The sequence below is a fragment of the Cupressus sempervirens genome, chromosome 5 (assembly GCF_028749045.1).
Source record: "Cupressus sempervirens isolate cs-2001-9-10 chromosome 5, ASM2874904v1, whole genome shotgun sequence".
In the NCBI taxonomy this organism is placed as follows: Eukaryota; Viridiplantae; Streptophyta; class Pinopsida; order Cupressales; family Cupressaceae; genus Cupressus; species Cupressus sempervirens.
This window is the reverse complement of record NC_143122.1, coordinates 500895241-500904785: the sequence shown is the minus strand read 5'-3', so window position 1 is coordinate 500904785 and position 9545 is coordinate 500895241. Positions and strand designations below refer to the sequence as shown.

Here is a 9545-nt window from a genome sequence, read left to right as displayed (position 1 = left end):
AAGTAACATCGCAATGTATAGAAATAACATCGCAATGTATAAAAATAATATCACAATAAGAAAATAACCAAACTAAGTATGCAGTTCCTCCCAACTGTCAATAGCATTATAAGACCATCATGGGCCCTAGCCATCCCCCGCACATAACATCCCAAGACACCGATCAAATCGTTGGTACTGTCATAATAGGGATGTCACTATTAAACATGCTAATAACCAAAAGCGTAAGGAAATATAACATTCTAGTAGTACAACAAAAGATAAACCTATAAGTAGATAGCATCACCTATGACATGCTAATTAGCATAATAAGGAAATCTAACATGCTAACCAATAAGCAATAGATAATCCAATACAACAAATCAAATCATCTAGTCATATGCTAAACATCTAGTCATATGATAACCTATCACATGCTAATTAGCATAATAAGGAAATCTAACATGCTAACCAATAAGCAATAGATAATCCAGTACAACAAATCACATCATCTAGTCATATGCTAAACATCATAATATGGGAATTCATCAAATAAACTAACATAAGCTAAACATGATATCCAAGCGTTCTAATGAAAGCATAAATCACAAGAAAGCATACTCCAAAGCCTAAAGCATCATGTGAAAACATCCATCAACGATCGCACTAGGATAAGAGACCATCTCTATACATCGGTCCCTAGCAGTGGTGAAGGTAGCTATGCCTCCCAACCATGTGGTACCCATAGGTCCACACCCACTGTGCTAATAGAGATAATGACCCAACCACAAACACACATAAAATGCAACATCCATGGCTAACACTCATGCCAGATAGTATGATGGTTGTAACCAAGAACCTAAGATAATGCAAGTGGTACAAGTCTTGGTTAGACACTCAATAGGCTACTAAGTAGGGGCTGACATCATGGAGAGTCACTTGGCATCGACAAGCCCAAGCTCATATCATGCAGATTCAGCATCCCTTAATGGAATGGCTCAGCACAAGCATTTTATTATCTTTAATTTTATTAACACACACATTTTATTTAATTATCACTTATTTAAAACTTCCTCTACCAACCCATGGCACCATGATTGTTGGGCTGCAAGACAGAAGCCCCCTCCATATGCTACCCTACCCTACCCATGTTCATCCTATGATAAGTTCCCGTGGGCATGCATACTCCCATCCCAACCCCAATGATAATAAATTCTAAAAGTACCATGAAAGATTGGGCCTCGCAAGTCACCCGACAAATGTATGTGCACATACTTGTGTGTGGTGCACCACCATCACGAAGATCATAACACAAAGATAGGATGAGAACACAATGCAAAGAAAACACCCAACTAAAAGCAACACAGGAAGGATAGATTCTACACGAATTCCAAAGCCAATAAAATCATACATCATGAAATCACTCAATCGGCCTCAATCTGAGAGTATGGATTCTACATGAATCCCAATGATGCAACAAGACCAAAAGTCATAAAATCACTCCACCGGCCTCAATCTCACAGTATGGATTCTTCACAAATCCTAGTGTCCACGAAACAATAACAAAGGTCCAAATGACACCATAACAATAGGTACAAAATCACTCAACTGAACACAAGTTTGGGAGTATGGGTGTGACACACATCCCAATACAACAAATAGGTGCAATAGTGGTCTGACTGATATCCAAATAGATCATCTAGGTCCACGACCTACATTGTGCCAAGAAAACTTGAGAAAATAGGGTAGTACACAAAACGAGGTAAAAACCCCAAAATTTGAAAAACTTTTGAAATTAAAACCCATTTGACCTTTGGGTACAAAAACCCCAAAAATCCAAAAATAATTGGTATTAGACATCGTATGCAAAATGACCAGCATAACGGTGCAAAATCCCAAACCCTCATCTCGAAAAATAGGGAAATGTTCATACCTACCCAATGGGTAGAACTAGCATACAAAAATGGAGGGGAACACTAGTTCTTAGCCTCCAAACAAGTGGCTACTAAAAATAGAAGCTGAAACAGAGCAAAAACAATAGAACAGGAAAGCCCTACCTCACAACCAAAAGGGCAAAACAAGAATCTGAACCATAAAATAAATAGCTTGTAGAAGTAGTTGTAAATCATGGTAATCCAAGGTTTCCCTGAGCTGGATCCAACGAGCTCATCCTCATGATGATTCCATGCCTATAGTTCCCATAGTGAACAAAACAATAAATCCTCATGAAGCAGATTTTGGGTTTTACTCTCCAACTTTCTAATTCCAAAGTGAGAAGTGAGGAATTAAATTCCTCTTTGGATACTTATTCACTTTTCAAGTGAATAATTGATTAGGGAAAATAACTAGCCAACTTGGTTAAACCCTGAATCGACCCAAATGAAAATAGGCTATTCATAGTAATAGGAATTCATCTATGGAAAAGCTGCTAGAATTTAAAATAAATCAAATAAAAGCCCAAAAAACCAAAAACACATAAATTTTCTTAACAACTTTTGCGACAATGCGAACCTCTAAATGCATAGACACACTCATTGGTCTAATCACACAATGCAAATGAGTTCAGATTTAATAATCAATGAAAGGTTTAATTTAAACATTCAATTAAGGATACATCAACCATACAAGGATGACATTGGTGAAATATGAATAGCTGAATCACTAACTCCATGTGCCCCTACCAGGGATATAAATCCTGCACACTAAACAACACAATCAAGTGCAATTGCATATAATAATATAGCCAAAGCAATAAATGCATTAAATCACCTAATTTAACCATTTATTTAATTATATTAAAAATAATCTATTTACATCACTCATGTTTGCATAAAGCGTAACAACGCAGGAATGAAGTAAATAACCATAGCATTAAATCCATCACATAACATAATCAGAGATATGTCCAAATACCAGGAACTAGATATCATCATAAAACACACTATCATCTCAAAATGGCATCATCATGCAATATGATTAACTAAACAACATAGTAGTCTAACATCTATGATACTGAAATCTAGGTATAACATCTGACCCTTGGGTCATCTCAAATGTAAACATAACATGAGTAACAAATATCTCTCTGATCAAAATATAACAAGGTAAATATCGGCAACACATAACCAAATAATCCAATATGGAAAATCCATTTCTAATTACTTAAGCATTTAATAATGGTTGTTTAAACAATATTAAAAAGGCACTTAAAACACATAAGCAAACACAGTCATAAACATGACTAACCACTGCTACAGGAACCTAGTCTAGTGTAGCATGGTAATAGTACATATTGCAATCTCTGCACACATCTCAAGGTAATCATGGAACAACCTCATGTTACCACATCGATCCTGGTAACCACTAGCACAAACCTTAGTGAACCATAAATCAGTCAAAGCATAATTGAAGCAACTGATACAAAAACATAAATCCAAACACCTCAATGGTGTAGACCACTCATGGTCACAATCATGATCCATCACAACAATAGATCAACAAGGTTGCATCCTTTAGGATGACTTATAGAAGTCAAATGGAAGAGGCACTACAAATACCTTCAATACTATTTAACAAATCTCTAGAATATATGAACTATCATTTTTCTTGTTGTAACAACATTTTCTATATTCTACAGCCAACAAATAAAGGTCTACATGGGTATTATGGTTTGTTGGCCAAAGGTCTAAACAAATACCCTATTTTATATAAGTTATTATCTGTTGCATGTATATAAGCAGTGTAAATCAGACTTTTGATATATCTTTTCTATAGAAAAAACTTTTGTAAAGCTGAACCTTCATTCTGAAATATAAATTTTATATCTGCATCTTCACGAATTTGTAAAAACAAATCTTTTCTTCATTGCTAGGAAACTAAGGAGGAAGGGCCCACTACTCAAAATGTTGGTGATTTATGTAATTAAGTTTGGTGTGTTTATTTTATGTATTATTTAGGAATTTGATTTTGTTAATATAGATGTTCATATTTCCATTTGTTTAGTAATGTTTAGATTAGTTGATTTAGAGTTGAGTTTATTATTTCTATGATGATTTATGTTATTGTTATTTTTTAATTTTATGGATTAATGTTTATTTTTATTTCTATTCCTACCGCTAGGAAGTGACAGTTCCTGTCACTAGGATTTATTTGGATTTTCATAGATTCATTTTTGTGTGTTTTATTTGCATCCATAATCACTTAAATCACAACTATCATCTCTTGATGGCATATTGCTCAGACACCTTTCACAACCTTATGCTCTCGGATTCACGCATATAGACTAGCCAAACTTCATGACAAATTGTTAATTCTTTCATAATATTTGTCCTATTGTTGGCCTATTACTTGATTTTTACCTAGTTGGTCTTGGTTCTCCAAGTTCAATGGGTGGTTTCATAGAGACCAAGGTTGGGAGGTGAGCTCTCCATAGATTTTCAATGTTGTTTTCTACAAGTTTCATATGGATTTTTGTGTTGAAGAAAATCTTGGAGGATTTTATTTTCTATTGGAGATTTCAAGATGATTTATTATGAATATTTGTAAAATTTTTGTATTGTAAAAGATCGCATGTAGATCTTCATTTATGTAAAATTTGATTTGTTGCAAGATCCATACACGATTATAATACTAGAAGAGACATTAAAGTTGTGAATACATTTCACTTTAAATATTTCCTTGAATATGATTAAATGTATTTGAAATTTGTAGCAATAATCTGTAAATGATTTGATATGGTTTCTTAAAGTTTTTCAAAAAAAATTCATTGAATAGTATGTGTGTGCCTTGTTCAAAATTTGGGCATGACAATTAATTTATTTAATCCTAATTCTGTAGGAGTTGATGAAATCCAACTCCGCAGTCGCCAAGATCACCTACATGCAAATAGCTTGCTGAAGAGAAACCAAAAGAGCAAGAGCAAATATTTCACAATAGGAAAATGAGATTGCTATGTGAATGGAATAATTTACAATGAGAGAGAGACCGTTTAAAAGGCCTCATGGAAGCTTGTAGAACAAGCTGGAAGGAGGTAGTGGACAAAAATGACAACTCAGCACATATCCTCAAAAAGTGGAATATGCTAAAAAAGGAGAAAACTCCCGAGTTGTCAACAACAACCACTACATGCATTAAATACTAAATATGCATTAACCTAAGTAAGCTTAAGTAATAGAATAAATAATTAATAATTAATTATTTACTCTAACACCCCCCCTTAAGTGCAACTTAGGGAAATGCCTTAAGCTCACAAAACTAAGATGAAATGCAAAATGGGTCTCGGCAACGAGGCCATGTTAGGTACCCATGTACAATGCAAGAAGAATGCAACCTCTGTAAGCGAGGAAAGAGAGAAAACCACATGGGAAAAACCCTCCCCCAAAAAAGAGGTAAAAACAACATGCTAAAAAAAACATGAAGTGAAGGAAGGAAGGCCTCAACCAATCCCCCCAAGGACAACTTCCGTAACCCCAAGCATTGACCGTAGCTGAAGAAAGCGGGGCGATGCAAAAGGCTTAGTGAAGAGGTCTGCAACCTGACCGGTAGTAGGAATGTACTCCAATGCAATAACACCATTCTGAATTAACTGACGGATGAAATGCATATGCAACTCAATGTGCTTGGTGCGCTGATGTTCCACCGGGTTGCGAGAAATGTGAATGGCACTCTGATTATCGCACCACAAAATAGTAGGGCGATCAGGAGGGAATCCAAATTCAGTCATCAACTGACGAAGCCATAAAGCCTCCTGACTAGCAAGAACTGCGGCCCTGTACTCAGCCTCTGTAGATGAAAGTGCATGAGCATGTTGCTTCTTGCACGACCATGTGATGGGACTGGTGCCAAGAGAAAACACAAAACCAGAAGTGGACTTTTGATCATCAACATCACCGGCCCAATCTGAGTCAGTGTAGCCAACAATGTGTGGTGTCCCCGTACTATAGTGAATGCCATACATAAGGGTGCCCTGAATGTAGTGTAGAATACGCTTGGCAGCTTGCCAATGACTCGCATGAGGGTCCTGAGAAAACTGAGAGACTAGGCCAACCGCAAAAGATAGATCAGGGCGGGTGTGTGTCAGGTACAAAAGGCTGCCAACCAATTACCGATACAAAGTAGCATCCACTGTAGGTGAAGAGTAGGAGGTAGACAAAGTGACACCCAACTGAAATGGTGTAGGAGCAGCCTTACAATCTAGCATGTGAAAGCGACGAAGTATGTCAAGAGCATACTTCTGCTGATACACAAAAATTCCAGTAGGAGACTGATGAATCTAAAGACCAAGAAAATAGTGCAGTAAACCAAGATCAGTCATCTCAAACTGGTCCATTAGTGCACACTTAACATTCTAGAGCATGGATGACAAACTACCTGTAAGGATAAGATCATCAACATACAAAACAAGAATTAGTATCTTATCACCAAGACGCTGAATGTACACCGTGGGATCAGAATGGCAACGGGTGAAGCCTGTAGATAGTAAATATGAGTTTATCTTCTCATACCAAGCCCTAGGGGCTTGTTTGAGACCATACAAAGACCGTCGAAGCCTGCAAACCAAGGTGGAATCCTGCACAAAACCTGGAGGTTGCTCCATGTAAATCTCCTCTGTGATATCACCGTGCAGGAAGGCACTCTTCACATCCATCTGATAAAGTGACCATCCCTGTGAAGCTGCGAGGGATAAAACAAGGCGAATAGAATTCATCTTGGCGACAGGAGCAAATGTCTCAGAATAATCAACACCCTCGACTTGCGAAAAACCCTTCTCAACAAGACGAGCCTTATGCTTATCAATGGAACCATCAGCAGCGTACTTAGTGCGATAAATCCACTTACAACGCACTAGCTTTCTCCCCTTGGGAAGAGAACAAAGATCCCATGTGTGGTTCTTCATTAAAGAAGAATATTCCTCCTCCATTGCACTGTCCCATTCTGAATGTCCTGTTGCTTCCGCAAAAGTCTGAGGATCAGTACTAACAGCATGACTCAGAAGACTAGAGCCTGCAGTGTGAGAACGAGTGCGACAGGATGTGGATGGGTCACCAGCTAGAGATCCTGCAGCATCAACAGTAGCTCGAGCCCATTTAGGCATCTGGGAAGGATCCTGTGGTGGAGGGATATCAGGATCACCATGATCATCATCCTCATCATCTGTGAAACAAGGTGGAGATGAAGGGGGAGTAGTGGGAGCTGGAGGAGGCGCTGGAAGTGAGGGATGAACTGCAGGTGGGCTCTCATCAAACTGGACATCCCGGCGAAAAAGGACCTCTCTGGAATCAGGATCAAATAACCTGTAAGCCTTAACATCCTCACAGTAGCCAACAAAAATCAATGGTCGGCTTTTTGGTTCCATTGCTTTCCTCTAAGTAGCAGGTACAAAGGCATATGCTGTACTCCCAAAAACTCTGAATGATGACACATCAGGCTTGACACGGGACTAGGCCTCCTCAGGAGTCATATGGCGAAGTGCCTTGTGAGGCATCCTATTTTGAATGTAGTTGGCACAATTGATTGCTTCTACCCAAAAACATGAATCCATGGACCTAGACTGGATCATACAATTGGCCATCTCCCGAAGGGTTCGGTTCTTTCTCTCGGCCACACCATTTTGCTGAGGAGTGTAGGGTACTGAAAGCTGATGCTGAAGACCATGCTCAGAGCATAAATCTCTAAAAGCCTGGTTCACATACTCCCCCCCATTATCTGTGCGTATGCGCCGAATAGAAAGCCCAGACTGCTTCTCTACAAATGCCTTGAACACACGAAATGAATCAAAGGCATCAGACTTGTACTTGAGAAAGTACACCCATGTGCGTCTGGAGAAGTCATCAATGAATGTAAGCACGTATCTAGCACCTGAAAAAGAAGGAGTAGGAAATGACATGAGATCACTATGAATCAGCTCCAAAGGTGCTAAAGCACGAGTGGCTCATCCATGTGGAAAAGAATCCCTATGTTGCTTGCCAAGTGCACATCCCTGACAAACACCATCTGGACAGGAGATCTGGGGAAGCCCAAGAACAAGTGCCTGTGTGCTCAACTATTTTAGATATCTGTAATTGACATGCCCAAAACGTTCATGCCAAAGTCTGCTTACTGAATCTGCATGTGTAATGAAACATGAACCTGTGTCATCAGAAGACTCAAATCCATCAAATCTGTAGAGACGTGATGCAGAGTCAACACTCCCAGTGGCCACAATCATCTCTGGATCATGCAGGTCTCGAATAACCACATCATGTGGTGAGAACTCGACTGTCTTCCCAGAGCCAGAGTGGCAAATCTGATAGACAGACAGAAGGTTCATCGAAATATCAGGGACACAAAGTACATCCTGTAGAGAACCTCCGGCCAGAGCAATAGTGCCAGAACCCAAAACTAAAAGTTGTGAAGAGTTCCCAACTGCAATATGTGTGGTGGCCGAAGGAGCTAGTGAAGTAAGCAACTTAGGAGTGTTTGTTAAGTGGTGAGAAGCCCCGGAATCAAGAATCCATAAAGGCACTGAAGGCTTAGCTCGTGCAGTAAGAGCATGACCTTTCCCTGCAGATGGAGATGAAGAGTGAGGAGCTGAAATGTTATGCTCCTTCATGGCTGCCTCTAAAGCCTCTAATCATTTCCAACATCGAGAAACCGAATGTCCATCTTTGCCACAAAAGCTGCAGTTCTCACTAGATTTCTTCTTGATCTTGGAGGTAGACTCACCCGATTTTGAAGAATCTTTACCCTTGGGAGGGTTTGCTGGAGGATTAGCTGGAGGATCAGATGTGCCTTTCTTCGATTTGCCTTTCTTCTTTGATTTTCCCTTAGAATTTTGAGCAACCAATGCTTGGCTGGAAGAGCCAAAGCCATCCACCTGCTGGATCTTTGCTTGTTCCCTAGTCAACCTGTCACAAAATGTCTCAAATGAAGGCATCCGATGACGATCTCCAAGGGCATCCATGGTGGAGTAGAAAGTAGAAGAAAAGACCTGATACTGGCCCTTCAGCTTTGAGAGTATCAAAAATATGCACTCATTATCTGTTTTGTTCTTCCCACATCCTTGTAAAACTGCACGCAGGGATTTGAACTTTACTAGAAAGTCCTCAATGGTGGGAAAGTTACTAGGTGACAAAGAAGTTAATTCTGCATCCAATTGAAGTGCTCAGAACTCATTCACTTGTCCAAACAAAGCCTGAAATCTCAGCCAATAAGCCCGTGGAGTAGTCAAACCATCCAGGTGAAACAACAAGCTGTCTGAAATGTTGAGTGCAATAAGCCCCATGGCTTCATCCATCTTGTTCCTGTGCTATAGAATCTCATAAGGTCGTTGGAGATTAGGCTGATGCTCATCCAGACAAGACCATAGACCTCTTGACATTAGAAGTCTAGTCATTTGTGCCTTCCATGTGTGGTAGTTGTGTGGTGTGAGACGGGATATAGATGGATCCGCCATTGAGAGAAAGAAGAAGACGGAAGTAGAAGGGTCTTAACTGAAGTAAATTACAGAAAAGAAAGACACCCCCCCACAAACGTACAAAAATATCTCCCAAATACCACAAAAAAACAACTAAGGAGAGCAAAAAAAC

At 39.3% G+C, this 9545-nt stretch overlaps 1 pseudogene; it reads right to left on the bottom strand.

Moving 5' to 3' along the window:
• Positions 1-6325: 6325 nt before the first annotated feature.
• On the bottom strand, positions 6326-9323 carry LOC149556909 (uncharacterized; annotated as a pseudogene).
• Positions 9324-9545: the final 222 nt, after the last annotated feature.